We start from the raw sequence: 15,904 nt of genomic DNA, 5'->3' as shown, positions 1-15,904 counted from the left end.
GACCCATGAAGAGGGAGTGCCCTCCTATGGACTGTGAATATGCCCAGGGCTGGATGGCAGAATCCCATCCCCAGAAAAAGACTCCCCCTAAATTGAAGGTATCAGTGGTGGTCCAAGGAAAGAGGGTTCAAAGACTCTTGGACTCTGGCTGCAGCCCGATGATGGTTCAATTCTCCACAGTAGGAGACGACAACACCCCTAAAAATACAATCCACCTGCAATGTATACATGGCGATGTCAAAATGTGCCCCAGCCAACTTTTACAACTGACAGTGGGGACACATCCCAAAGTGATAATAGTAGCTTTTGCCAAAAAAGTTGGTCTACCCCATAACCATAGGCCGAAGGATGTGAAGAATCTGATAGGATGGGAAATGTGAGGAAGTTTTTAGTGAACTGAAAGGGTGACTATGCTGGGCACCTGAGCTCTTCAGCCCCGATTTTTTTCCTGTCAGTTTGTACTGCACACAGGAGTCCACTCAGACATTGGACTCGGGGCTATGGTCTCACAAGACTTCAGAAGAGAAGAACATCCAATGCTATACCTAAATAAGAAGCTATTCCCTAGAGAAAAGGCCTACTCAATTATTGACAAAGGAGGCACTAGCGATCAAATGGACCATGGCTTCCTTTGGGTAATACATGTTGCGTAACCTTTTATCCTTGATCATGCTCCCCACACATGAAAGACATGAACCTGCATATAATGCGATGGTGCCTTGAGCCACAGCCCTATAGGTTGAGTGCAACACCTGGCTGGAAAGAACCAGACTAGCGTCTATTTCTTTTCACAGGAAATAGGCGATGGAGACAACCCAGCACTATCAGGTGCACCAGTAAGGATTATGTTGTGTGGAGTGGGGAAGCTTAAAAATGGAAAGCCTGCTACAGGAAAGGGGTGGGGGTGAACAAGAAGAAGACGGCTGCACCTCAGAGGCTGCTGACCACAGAGCCAGGTCAGCCAAGAGGGAGACAGTCACAGGCCCCACTGCCCCTTAGACTTCATGGACCAGGTATAAAGTGGGATGACCCAAGAGGAGGGGCTGGAGGCGGACCCTCATCCTGACTAAAGAGACTATACCAGCTGGTAAGCCAAGCCTCAAAAGACTGTCTAAGAGACAGACCACCTTTGCCTTTCTTCTCTTTTACTCTGATTCCCCTCTCCATCAAGGGAAAGAGATAAAAAAAGTTTTTGGTTTTTTTTTTGCTGCTTTGTTTTGGTTGGAGAACCCCTCACGTGCTACAAATGGGGGAAGAATATTGTAAACAATGCATACTTCTGGGAATCCAGGGTAGCACCCAGCCCCCACACAGTTCCAAGACGGGGGAAAAATTCCAGAGTCCTCCCAGAGAACACCATGCCAGCTGACCCCGCTCTTCATATTGAGGGAAATCCAGCATGGGTGCCCTTGCTGATGGCAGCTGTCGCATGACTGACTTAGCGCTTGTGAAAGAAGCTAAGTTAAGAGCTGTGACAATTGAAGCCTTCTACTTGAGTGGCATTCTCACGGAAGCAGAGGGCCAGTGTGATGGCCACCATCCTGGCTGACACCCTAGGGCCTGAAAAGGGACCTCCTAAGATAACTGCATGAGCTGCTACAGCTTAAACTAAAGAGCCACAGCTCTGAAGCTGGCAGTTGTCACAACTCTTATCCTCTGTGTATTGGCAAGGGGGCAGGCGGTACCTGTACCATACACACTCACCAGCACAAGGCCTATGCAACATTTACTCCCTCAAAATGAGGCTGAAATAGGATTGAAGCAGTGCAGTCTGTGTGCTGGCCCTCCATACACAGGTGAATTGGGGTCTTTATCCACCCAACATGTACTATGCAGTATGGGCAACTCTGGCCCGCATTGTACAACTAGGAAGCCTCAGTTCTGATGTGAAGAGGCCACCTGTAGGTGGGAAAGGAGAATTCAGTCTCCAAGCTCGTTTGCTTGACCTCTCAACCCAGGTTGACTACAACAAAAGTTCATCTGGAGGCAAGTGTGGCGGTGTTATCATGATACGGATTTTTGTCTGTAGTGAATTATACTGAAACCTCCAATTCTTTTTACGTCGGCCACTTAACTCCATAACACAGAGATATAATTTTCTTCCTGCTCCAGGAAGAAAGCCTGACTTTAGTTCAGTGGTCTATGTGAAATGAGTTGTGGAACGTCAATGTAATTCCCCCCTAGACATTGTACAGCACCAAAAAGACTACAGCGTTCAGCAGCAGATGGAAACAATTTCGGGGAAGTACCGATGTGGGGACAGATTTGGACTCATGGCCACAGAGGGTAAGGTTCAGGGTTCTCGTTGGGTCTGGGAGCTGTAACAGAAAAAGTGCAGTTGTTCAGAGCTATCATAGCATGGCAATAATATTTTTACAACATAAACACTTTTCCATATAATTCAAACACCACTGAAGGGATTTTCCTCAAACTTTCCACAATGATTTATCTTATGGCAGAGCGTAAGCATAGAAAAAAAAACATATCAAAACAGAGTGAGTTCCCTTCTGGTTTCTTTTGTCTGAGCGAATAGCTCTCCTAGAATTTTAAAATTATTTCAGGAATTTAATTTCTGCTAGGAGTAGATTGAGTCAGTAATGCCATTGCATGAGGAAGGCCATTAGTTGCTCTGAACTAGAAGCAGAAGACCACTAATACGCCATAGTAAGTTGCTAGGCAAAATGTTGTTATGAATACCCTGCACATAGGTGATTTAGAAAAGTTCCCTCTTACCAGAGAGAAAAAGATAAACCGCTCTGAAAAAATACTGAACTGCATCCTAATGGAATTCTTGTGGAGTTATATATTACAGCCACGCAGATGCCACACCAATTCATCATGATTAATGTTATTACAGTGAACCCCACAAGTTCCAGTAATGACTGGCCACTTATTCTGAAGTGTTGCTGAATAGTTATTTTGTTCCGCGTGCTAAAGACTGAAATCCTTTAAACATCACAGATTGGAAGATGCTGATTACATTCACCTTTGAAGCATGCAAATATTTTCTCTCTCTTTTAGCTTACTAAGAGACATGCATTTTCCATGGAGTTCTCAGGAAATCAGCCACACAAATCCCATCAGTTGTCATGAGAGTTGTGTAACCAATTCTTCAATAAGCACTCTTAAAAATAAGTTATGTTCTATAACGTCAGCATCTTGGGGGTGGGGCTAGTGCGGATGTGGAATAGGACAGAATTAAATGGTTGATACCTGTTTGTCTGACCCTTTTATTGACATACCCATACTATTACGTGTATTACAGTCGTGTCTAGAGACCCCGAACATGCTAGGCACTGCGCATCCACACAGTAAGAGACCGTCCCTGCCCAAACAATCTGAATAAACAAGACAGATATAGTGTGAGAGAAGTAACAGAAGAACAGAAAGGTGAAATGACTTACCTAAGGTCACAAAGCAAGTCAGTGGCAGAGCCAGAAATATTACCCAGGTCTCCTGAGTTCCAATGTGCGAGGCCACATCGCTGAGACCTTCAGGTCATTCCAGACAGACCTTATACATAGGGCAGTGGTGGCTGTAGTTTCACTGCTGGGTTACTCTGACATAGTTGAGCTCCTAGGTAACAAGGTCCGGGTGGTACAAAGCGGAGCCTGGATAATTCAAAGTGTAGCTAACGTTTGCTGGGGTAGTGTGGTCAGGGGCGCTGGTCAGTCATTCTCCCAGCAGAGCTCAGGTGTGTTTTAAATCTGTCCTCCCTCCTCCAGGCATAAGCAAAGACAAGCGGAAACAAAAACACCACCTGCCCTGTGCTAGGTGAATCACCCCTCCTGTGCTGGACACTTAGTAATTTGTATCTCCCTGTCCTGTATTTTCTGAATTCAGCTTAGCCATTTAGAAAGTTCTTGGAGCCATTGTCATCTGTTAAATAAAGTAAAGAATGAAAAATGTGGAATTGTGGCCTCAATAAACCTGTTCAATACTAAGGTAGATCTATATTAATGAATGCTCGAGCACTGGCCTGCCACTCAGGAGAGCTGGATTCTCTTCCCAGATCTGCTGCTGGCCTGAACAAATCACTGAGATCTACCAATGGAAAGTGCTGAATAAAAGGCAGGAATGGTGATGACGATGACATGTTTCAGCAGCCTGTTACTTCCAGCCATCACCTTCAGACCCATTATTTATTTATGCAAAATACAGAGAATACAATATTCCCATTCCCATTTTCAGGCCTGTGAGCATACACATACATTCCCATGTGTACACGTATGTACACATACACCCCCACAACAGTCAGCCCTCCTAGGCCAGCGACAGATTTAAGCTACATCTCATTCCCCTTCAGCGCATACATGAGCGTTATCCCATTAGAAAGGGACTGTGACAGCTTTCCAATAAGCTACATAACCCTCACACTAGTGTGGCACGCACGGCAACATCAAACCTCAATCCTACGACATCAAAAATTGTCTAAAATAGGTTTTCTAGAGGTTTCTAAAATGTGGTGGTTATATTTTCCCTCTCACTCTGGATCCTGTGCAGTTGGACTCATCATACTAAGCGCATCTGGCTTTACAAATGGAAGGATCTGAAAAAACAGTCCTCATTTAAAAAATAATTAGCACGCTCTGAAATGTTTTCCTGGAAAACATGTGGCATATGCATGATGTAGGCCTTGCTGGAGCCCTAGCCATAACTAGCAGTGTGAACCAAAGGATGTGAACCAGTGTCTTCACTAAGGCCAGGATTTTACCCAAAGATTTTAATTACACCTCATTCAGGACACCCTGCATCAATCACTCACAGTTGCACCAATTCTGAGTAACATGGCCACCCCCAACCCATGCTGATGAGACCCCACCCTTCTCTCTCTCTCTCTCTCTCTCTAACCAAGCTTTGGGATAAGCTTCAGAACAAACACTTATCTGAATTAAACCTTCAAACCATTTGATTTTGTTAAGAAATGTGGAATGGCAGAACATGCAGCATTGTAGACACCTGAGCTTCTTATTACAGCTCATCGCCTGTTAGCAATAATAGTGACATACCAAATGAAAACAAGAATAGGTTTGGCATGGTGGCTTACAGACAGGTTTCTCAAAAGGTCTAAGCACAACCTCACATTACAATACAAGGAATAGGTTGTTGTTTTTTTAAAAGAAAGTGCTTTTCAGAACAAGTAAATCAAGAAATGTAAGTATCATGAAAGGGAGAAGTTCAAAATTTGTCTTAAGGACTGAGCCAATAACCATTACAGTGCTCAAAATATCCATAACAAGATGGACGAGGCAACTTTAGAGTATTTTTCCCCTATCTAGTGTGTCCCAAGCTATGTTTACAGCTGCTGCTGTCAATATCAAAGTATTTTCTTCCCAAAAAATCATAATCACAGCCAAGGAATATTTCTTATTCCTAGATCTATTATTGTCATGACTGGAAAATAGCTGGGTAAATAATTATCTCTCAGATTTTTCAGTAATTAATTAAATAATTCCTCATAAACACAGGAATAGAGAAGGCACCATAGAAGGTATTATACACACACTTCTACTTCCCATGGCCAGTGTCATCTCAGTCACAACTAATGTGGTTTTTAACTATTCAATTTAGTAGATGAGTCAATGGAGCTTTTGAAAGAGCCTTTGAACCCAGAGACTAACTAAGAGGACATTCCATCAGAGGAAGAACAATGCATTCTACTACCTGCAAATGATCCATGTTTAGAGATGAACATGGAATCACCTACCCCCAGGGACAGTGATAAACTGTCAAGCCAACGAAGCAGTCAGTCAGATAGTGTAAGACTACCCCCCACTGCTCATTGAAGGGATTGCATTAGTCACATATAGGCAATTTTTTTCACCCTACCAGACAAAGAAAAACAGTTACTGTAAGCAGAGAAGAAGAAGAGGAAGGTGCAAAAAACAGTTGGGAAGTGAAAGATTTAAAAGGATTCAGTCAAACTTGCTTTCAATTTCAGTTAGTTTCGCAATGGTTATTTTTATGATCTGAAAATTGCTCTGCACAAGTACTTTCGTTTTTCAAATATAAATGGGCAAATATGATTGGCTTTTTTGGATTTGCATTTAGTCTCCTTTCTTCTCTATTAATCACCTAAGATAAATATCCCTTATTAGGAGAAACAATGCAAGCGTGTTAGAAGAGTGATTCCAGATGTCTTTTCCCAATTTTGTACTGCTTTTTGTGAAAATAAAGGAGGCTCTACATTTATATACTGATTTGTGTTCCCTGCTGTATTATATTCCCTCTTCCCCTCACCTGATTCTTAATTCAGTCTAATACCTTGCATTTCTTCAGTGCTCTTCATTCAAAGATCTCAGTGCACTTAGGATAGTACAATACTCTTCGAATAGCCCCACAGGGTACTGCTGCATGTCAATAAAGGCATCAGGATCTTGCTTTTAATGAATTAAAACTCATATCACCCTTGTGTAGTAGGTAAGAATTATTAACCTATTATTCCAGATGGTGACACCAAGACGCACAGACAGATGATGGATTGATACCAAGGCCCAAACGAGAATCTTTCCCTTGTCTTCAGTGGACTTTGGATCAGGTCCTGTGACTTGCCCAGACACAGAAAGTCTGTAGCAGAGATAAGAATAAAAGCAAGGTCTCATGAGTTCCTGGCCTATCCCCTCCATAACATTCTATGGAAAGGACCTCCAATCGGTGATTATGAGCTTAATTTTATAAAGCAGTTTTCATCCAAACTTTGCCGTTTGTACAACTCATACATATGCAACCAGACTTTGTCCAGCGCCGATGTGCAGCCTCTTCTGGAGCATTTGTTTACCAGCACACGGCAATGCTACACAGCTGTTTTTGGGCCATTCACTCCCCAACCTTTATGCAGTACAGAGTGGAGCCAAAGACCATTAACACTGTGAGGAAGAGTTGTAGGAGGCCAAGCGGATACAAAATTAAACTGTAGTCTCTCTCTCACGCACACACATGCCCATTACCATCTGCCCTATTCAATTAACGTAGCAGACATCCTGAATGTATAAAAGGGGGTTGTGGCCTGATGAAAAGGGAGGCATTGGAGAACAGGCACCACATGTGGACTACAGTAAATTGTTCAACTTGTGCCCCAAGAAGCATTGTAACATTAATATTCTGAACAGGGTGAAGTAGAAGACTAACACCTACCGTCTGTCAGTCACTCACCTAGTGATCAAAGGAACAAGAGCATGTAGCAAGTTCCTTACATGCAGCTGGGCTCACACGTGTGATGAATGCCCTTCCTAATTCTGTGGAGCTTCAACCTCTGTGCAGTCTGCAGCATACAACCTCTCCCATAGGTGCACAACCACAGGACCTACTGCCCAGTGCAACTACTGTAATGTTATGGCACTGCCAACAAAGCAAAGATCTTTGCAGGCGACACCTTCTTTTGCATGTGTGTGTTTTCCCTAAGAAGCAGAAGATGTAGTTCTAGGATATGAAGTGCAGAGTAGCCCTCATCCATTTGGAAGCACAAGGAGGAAATTTAAGTGAGATGAATTCAAACTGAAATTTAAACAGGATGCAGAGAGTTAACACATCTACTTTTTTGGCAACTTTAACAACCGAGAATGGTCAGGACCTCATTTTTGTGAGTCATCTAAAAATTGGCATCTCCACCAGTCCTCTCCTTGTAACACTATATTGCAGTGTTGGTTCTTTGCTAATTCTGGGCAAAGAGTTCCTTTCTGCTGAATCATTAAATCCAGCATCACCTAAGCTTTCCCTAGAGATAATCTGAGCTCTCACCTTGCCTGACCCTGCTTAGATTGTGACCTGATGTTACCACCAATAAGGTAGTGTGGTTGTAGGCAGAAAGCGGATAAGGTTAAATAGCAAATTGATTTCCCTCACAGAATGTGAACTATTAAAATTCCTTCACCTCACTGTGGTATAGTACTTGTAACAAGAGCATTAAAAATACTTTGCTGATTATGCTAAGAGTGGAACATCCCATTCTGATTATCAAAGGTCTGAGCCTGTAACGTGCTGAATATCATCAACATCTCCCTTCCTCCCCCATGACTTCAGCATTCCATGAGGTGGATCCAGCCTTGGGATTTTGTGATTCTCCTCAGATGCCATGCCAGTGTGTCTGTCAGAACTCACTCCCTGCAACTGCATCTTCCTGCACCATAACGGATCATTGAAAAGGGCAAGCAAACTAGGGCTCTGCTGAATACCAACTAATCATGAATTGCACGACAACAAGTGAAGTAATAATTCCCTTGTGTCAAAGGATCAGTTACAGAAAGACATCTGCTAGAATGATCCATCATGGCAGGTTGATGTTAAGTCTAAGACCAAGTAAACAAGCAAGTGAGGCCATCCTGCTATGTGCCTCAGGGTCCAAAAAAAAAATTCAAAGGATACCTGTTTACAGTCCAGAGATGTTTTTGTTGTTTTTAGAAGCATTGTTATGACAAGAAGGAATGTGCAGCAGAAAATGAGACACATGGCATAATCTCAGGGTTCATTTTCTGCAACGAGAGTTAAGCAGTAAGGAAAGGTTCCATTTTCATCCAGAAACTTTTCTGTATACTAGAGTATTTTGTTTATTATTTTTATGGATTGATCCTGGGTAACATTATCAAAAGTCCCTACATGATTTTGGCCCAGATTCTCATAGGTTCCCAAGTTCCATTTTTAAAAGTGATTTTGGCACTTAGTAACACTATGAGGCTTCGGTGCCTAAGGGCGCAATTAAAAACCTGCAGCTGGCCTGTGGCAGCTGACTTGGGCTCACAAAAGCTCGGGCTAAGGGACTGTTTAACTGCAATGTAGATGTCCGGACTCGGGCTGGAGCCTGGGATATAGGACCTGGAAAGATGGGAGGGTCCCCGGGCTCGGGCTGCAGCCCAAGCCGAAATGTCTATACCACAATTAAACAGCCCCGTAGCTCAAGCCCTGCGAGCCTGTCAGCTGGTATGAGCCAGCCATGGGTGTTTTCAGTGCAAACATACCCTGAGTCACTTAGGCACTTTTGAAATTTTTATCCTATATATTTCATAGAATCATAGAATATCAGGGTTGGAAGGGACCTCAGGAGGTCATCTAGTCCAACCCCCTGCTCAAAAGCAGGACTCATACTCAATTAAATCATCCCAGCCAGGGCTTTGTCAAGCCTGACCTTAAAAACTTCTAAGGAAGGAGATTCCACCACCTCCCTAGGCAACGCATTCCAGTGTTTCACCACCCTCCTAGTGAAAAAGTTTTTCCTAATATCCAACCTAAACCTCCCTCACTGCAACTTGAGACCATTACTCCTTGTCCTGTCCTCTTCCACCACTGAGAATAGTCTAGAACCATCCTCTCTGGAACTACCTCTCATGTAGTTGAAAGTAGCTATCAAATCCCCCCTCATTCTTCTCTTCTTTATGATGCTATAATGCCCATAATGTGCTCAGCACTGTACTGTAGAAAAATCAAGCAGTCCCTCCCCCGAGGATTTTAAAATCTAAAAGACAGGCTCACAGAAGATGGGACATAGTAGGAAATCCAAAGGTGGGGATAACTTTAGATGGCATTTTTCCTTCTCTTGTTTATAATTATTATGACTTCATTTCTTATGAAGAAGTGGGAGATTATTTTCTTTCTATATAACTTTCATTCTGACTCTAGTGTTAGGAAACAACACACAGTCACCAGTCTTTTAGCTTTAATGAGTAGGGAATAAAGACAAAGGCTGTGTCTACACTAGCACTTTTGTTGGTAAAACTTTTGTCGGTCAGGGATGTGAAAAAACACATCCCTGACTGATACAAGTTTCACCAGGAGAAGTGCCAATGTGGACAGCACTATGTCAGTGGGAGAGCTCTCCTGCCGACATAGCTACCCCCGCTCATTGGGGGTGGTTTAATTATGCTGATGGGAAAGCGGTTACACAGGAGACCTTACAGTGGCGCAGCTGCCGTGGTACAGCTGTGCCGCTGTAAGGCCTGTAGTGCAGACATAGCCTAATTCTAAGTCCTGGTTAGTAGTAATATTTAGAAGGGAGGGGTGAGTGGAAACAGTAAGGGCTTGTCTACACAGGGATACTCAGAAAAGTTAATCCAAATTAACTAAGGTTGTGAATTTAAAAGTGCTTAGTTAAACTACATGAAACCCCTGTGTGTATCCCTCATTCTGAGTTAAAGTGAGTTTAGTGAATAATTAATTCAATAAGTAATTGAAGTGAATTAAAGTAAACCAAATTAAGACAACTTTCATTCTGACTAAGAGCGTCCACACAAGACTTTCATGTGGTTTATCTAAACCACTTTAAATTCACACCTTTCATTAATTTGAATTAATTTTCCTTCGTATTCCCTGTAAACAAGCCCTAAAACAATATCCAGGTTCAGAAGAGTGCAGTTTTCACAGATTCACCAATACAGCATAAAGAGGGGAAGTGTTCATCAGCTTCCGTGAATGAAATGCCGTGGAATGGCTCCCTCCTTTATCCTATCTGTCCTAATTTAGAAGTTCCCAATGATCCATAGTGAACCAACTCTGGATTTAGCCTAACGTGGGTTTTGAGTCAGCATGCACATGTGACTCTACTTGTTTTACATTTATTTGATGAAGAGCTCTGGTTTCCAGCCAACTCAAGACATGTGGGTTTGGTTAGCATGATTTTCTCTCATGACAGTGTACCTATTTAGAGTGTTAGAACTACACTATGCATGTATTAGCTCTCAGAGAGTTTGAACTCTCACAACTTCCCAGACTAAGGGCATGCCCTCTCTTAACCTTACTGCACAGCAATTTGGGTTTACAATTCTTTAAATCATGATGGTTTGTTTTTTTTCATTCCTTGGAGCAAAATAGGGAAGTATAGGGTATGTTCCTCAAACTTTAATACTACTTTGCATTTTTACTGAATTCCAAATTGCTTTGTTAATGAATTGTTAGTTATTATTTATACTATGATAGCACCTAGGAGACCCAGTCATAGCTCAGGACCCCATTGTGATAGGCTTTGTACAAACACCGAACAAAAAGACCGTCCCTGCCTCAGAAACCTTACAAACTAAGTAAAAGACAAGAAGCAACAGACAGACAGACAAGCGAGTACAAGGAAACAGTGAGACAATATTGTCCTCACATCAGCCCTGTAAGGAGGGCATTATTATATCCATTGTACCGGGGAGCGGAAAGGGGGGGGGGAACTGAGGCACAGAGAAGTAAACTCACCTCCCAAATGACAGGTTTCAGAGTAGCAGCCGTGTTAGTCTGTATTCGCAAAAAGAAAAAGGAGTACTTGTGGCACCTTAGAGACTAACAAATTTATCTGAGCATAAGCTTTCGTGAGCTACAGCTCACTTCATCGGATGCATTCAATGTGAAGTAAGCTGCAGCTCACGAAAGCTTATGCTCAAATAAATTTGTTAGTCACTAAGGTGCCACATGTACTCCTTTCTTTTCACCTCCCAAAGTGCTCCTCAGGTAGTCCCATAGAATTCAGTGGGACAAGTCCTGAGGAAAGGTACTGCTCAGGGGATAGAATCCGAGCCAAGAGCAGAACTCAGAAATCCTGCAGCCCATTCTTATGCCTTAACCACTAGACATGCAAAACTCAACTGGACCTTTACTGTGGAGCTGCCATAATAGATACCTGGTACAGATATAGCTACATGGAGAGAATAAATGTTTGTGTGGTGTAGTAGAAAGGTTTAGTTGGCAAGAGTTTGCGATGATGACATCACTACAGGTGGTGAAGTACAACAGAATTAGGCAGGTCAGCACAAACAAGTACCAGAAAAAATAATCTATACCTCACAACACACCTTTCTCTATTATAGGTGTGGCTGGTAGCCCCACCAATTATTAAGGTTTCCCAACACTTTCCATTATAAGACCCTGTTTTCAGTTGCTTATAACTTTGCCAGGCTTTAACTGTCTGGGCTGAAATTTTCCATACCTCACGCTGAATTTGTCTGGAAAATTTAACCCTAAACTCTTCGGCATTTCTGAGCATGAGGCTAGGGAAATATACATTGTTTATTGGCCACCTTTTCTAAGAACAGCATTAGCAACCCTATGCTTTGGAGAAGGGACTTGAAATTTGCCAGGAAGTGGCTTTTGTGTCAGGCATGTGCCTTTTGCCATCCCTATGAAAATCTGTCCACGTTATAAGCCTTTGAAAAATCACAGTATACAAATGCTCAGTAGAGTCTTCTTAGCTACATTCCCTGAAGATTCTGTCCACACTGGGCATGCTGCAGCTCAGAACTGAGCAGGACTTTCCCTGCAATTACAGCTGTGAGTTACTGCAAACCGTGCCAGGTCTGGGCATTAGAAATGAAAACGGGGAGGCTGTCAGTCCTGTGGACCCAGGCAGCCTGTAGGAGGAAGCGGCCTGATTCAAATGCATGGGAGACAAGGGCCAGATCTGTGGGGTGACGAGAGGTAGATTGGGACAAGTACCTGTGGGAAGAGACTGGGACTGGAGGCTGGAAGGGGACAATGAGACTGACCGGCAAGGAGTCTCACACCAAGAACAGGGGGAAGTGACTGAGACTGGGAGATTGGGTGTGGGGGGAACTCTGACTGCCCGGTCCAGGAAATTGGAACAGAACTAGTGGGGTACTGGGAAGAAGGGAAGAGGAGAGAAATTTGACAAGGAGCCAGGATACAGGTAAGAGAACTGGGATGGCTGGCAAAGAGACTAGAACAAGGAACCATGGTGCGGTTGGACACAGATTGGAACTGAGAGCCAGTAGGGATAGGGAATGTGCGCATGGACTGGGACTGGAGGCCAGGGGTAGAGGAAAGAGACAGATCAGTTGAGGAGCCAGTGGAGGGAAGGCTGGAGCTTTGAGTGGCTGGACCAAAAGATGGGGGCTGGGACACTGAGCCCAGTTGGGGAGACTAACACCGTGTACACATACCTCGTGACAGGCTGGGCAAGGTGATCGGACTAGGATGAGAAGTCTGAGGAGTGGGGAATCAGACTGGGACAAGGAACCAGGGGTGGGGAAGAAACCAAACTATGAAAGGCCAAGTTTGGAGAGGAAGGGCAGAAGGAGTCAAGCTGCAGGGAAAGGGCCAGAAGAGATTGTGCCCACTCGAGAACATTCCCGTCTACAGCTGGAATGGAACCTAAGATTCTTGAGTCTCATCATTCCTTTGCTGAAACCCACTGGCAAAGACCCCCATCCCTCTCTAGTGCTGGTCCATAGAGAGGATGACAACCCACTACTGCTATCAGTTACTTCTTTAGCTCAAGAGACAGAGGTCCATGCAGCAGTTCCAAAGGTTCCAACGCTGCCGATGTCCATGTGGGGCTAAACGTGGTGCCACAGAATGGAATTTCTCGTTTTTTAGTGTGCTTTTCAAAACCTTTAAAGATTCTCAAATGAAGTCAATGGAAGCAGTATTCAGCACCTCTGAAAACTAGGCCTGTGCCCATCCAAGCCCCTGCCTTTACAGGCGAAGGGACACAAAAATAGTCCCAATAAAAATCAGATGCCTCAGTGGTCACCAGCCTGATTTTCAGAGGTGCTGAGCACCCCGCTTTTCCCATTGACTTCATCTGAGACTCTAGGCTCGCACTTCTGGAAAACCCCAGGAGCCAAGTGGCACTGGACACGCTGGAGGACCAGAGCTGAAGCAGAAGAGCTTTCACGGCCCTAGGACCTTGGCCCCTCCCTCTGACTTTAGGTCTCTCCTAAAGGGAAAGTTAATTTCTGTTGGGGGGGTTGTGCAGAGGGAAAGTAGAGAACTGAGTAGCCAGGAGAAGAAGGTGAGGAGCGAATGACATGTGTTCAGCATCACTGATTTCTGTCAGGAGACGCGCAAGAAGTGAGGCGGGGATTAGCGAGGCCTTCTTTGTGTTGGGAAGGTTTGGTGGGGAGAAGAGGTGTTCTGTAGGTTGTATGTGGTTTTCAAGGGTTAAAATAAAGGAAGGTATTTAAAGGGGTTAAAAATGCTATTTTTGTTTAAAAAACTAAAAAGTTACTTTTAGATATAATTTAAATGACTGCAGACGGTGTTTGTTATATAAAACTCAGGTTAGAAACAGCTACAAAATAGAAAAGGTGAAGGTCAACTATCAATCCTTAAAAATTAGAGAAAAAGCAAAGGCTAAGAATATTAAATAGCAGTCAGCCAGGCCAGGATGACATGTTCAATAAACAAATACATGTGAATAAAAGCAAGAGTTAAAGTGACAGTCTTTCAATACTCAAAAGCTGCCATGGGTCTGATCCTCCATTGCCCTGCGATTTCTGTAGTCACTTCCACCTGTGCAAAGGAACTGTAAAATGGGTACAAAACATCATTTGAATCTGGTAGTGTTTTACAACCACTTTGCACCGGTGAAAATGACTGTGCAAGGAGCAAGGGAGCAGAGAATGAAGCTCCAAGCCATTCAAGTCCTAAAAACCAGAGCTTCCTATCACTGGTGATTTTTACTAGCTTCTCAGTGGGACACACTACACTTATTTCTAGCCCTGGAAGTTGTGATATTATTATGAATCAAGAAGTTATTTTACATCACTAATTATTATTATTTATTCCCTGAACACTCCATAGAGTACCAAATGATGTCCAGACATATAAAAAAGATATGTTCCTGGCCCCTAGAATCTTAGGCCCAAATCCTCAAAGGTAGTTAGCCTGGTCTATACATAAATTTGCATCAATTTAACTGAATCAGTTTCTTAGATATAGCTAAACTGCTGCAAATCTTGGTATGGACAATATTAAACTGGTTTAAAAGTAGCCTAGCTTCATTTAGTGTAAATTTGATTACTTACTGAAGTAAGCTAAACTAACATGAGCCACTCTTAAACCAATGTAAGATTATGCACAGAGGGCTTACTAAATAAGTTCTTATTTTTTAAAGAAATGAATTTTAAATGTATTTATTGTGGCTGGTCAAAAATGAATTTGCAAAAATTTAAAAATTGTTTTCAATTCACAGGGTTCAAAATGGACCCATTTTTCTATTTTTTATCAATACCTTTCTTGATTTTAAAAAACATTTGTCCGTGTTTTTCCTTTTTTCCCCAGTGCAAAACAAACAACAATTTTTGAAAGTTATTGGGGGAGCTGGGGGGGGGGGAGAGAGGAGGAAAGAAAAGAGGGAAAAGAAAAGAAGGGAAAACCAAACAATGGGAGGGAGGAATGAAGCATTTTTAAAAGTACTGAAAGATTCTTTAAAAAACAGGAGAATTTTCACACAAAAATTTGAAAATGGAGAATTTTTTGAAAAAAAAATCAAATTTGAAAGACGCAATTTGGGAGCAAAATAAATCTTGTTTGAAAAATTTTAACCAGCTCTAGTCCCATGATTTTGCTACTTGACTCAATACTTAGTTGCAGCTGCCTAGATATTTATAGTTTGTATTAATAAATCAACCTGTATGATTTTTAAAATCCTGTCAGAATGGCCCACCTTGGTTATCATACACATTGTAAGGAGAGTGATCATTTTAGATAAGCTATTACCAGTAGGAGAGTGGGGTGGGGGGAGAGAAAACCTTTTGTAGTGATAAACACCCATTTTTTCATGGTCGGTGTGCATAAAAACATCTTCTGTCTTTTCCACAGAACGCATCCGATGAAGTGAGCTGTAGCTCACGAAAGCTTATGCTCAAATAAATTGGTTAGTCTCTAAGGTGCCACAAGTCCTCCTTTTCTTTTTGTCTCCTAATAGCTTATTCTGGCCCTTGTTGCACCTACCTTTTGTGGCATGTGGTGTTAGTTCTCCTCCCTGGCCCATGGGCTTCCTCCTAGCCTTAAATACACCATTCACCTTAGCGAACTCTTGTATTCACATTGTTCTCCCTTCTATACATTTTTCAAGCCTCTGGAGCCTAACTTTTAGCATATACTCCACTTTTTGGTGAGTGCCTATTCACGTGCTCCTTCTGTCCTGACAACAACATAGACATGGTCTACACTAACAAGGTAAATCCATCTAAGTTAT

Source organism: Lepidochelys olivacea (genome assembly GCF_965140295.1).
Source record: "Lepidochelys olivacea isolate rLepOli2 genome assembly, chromosome: 2".
NCBI classification, from domain to species: domain Eukaryota; kingdom Metazoa; phylum Chordata; order Testudines; family Cheloniidae; genus Lepidochelys; species Lepidochelys olivacea.
Note: the sequence above shows the minus strand (reverse complement) of the source record.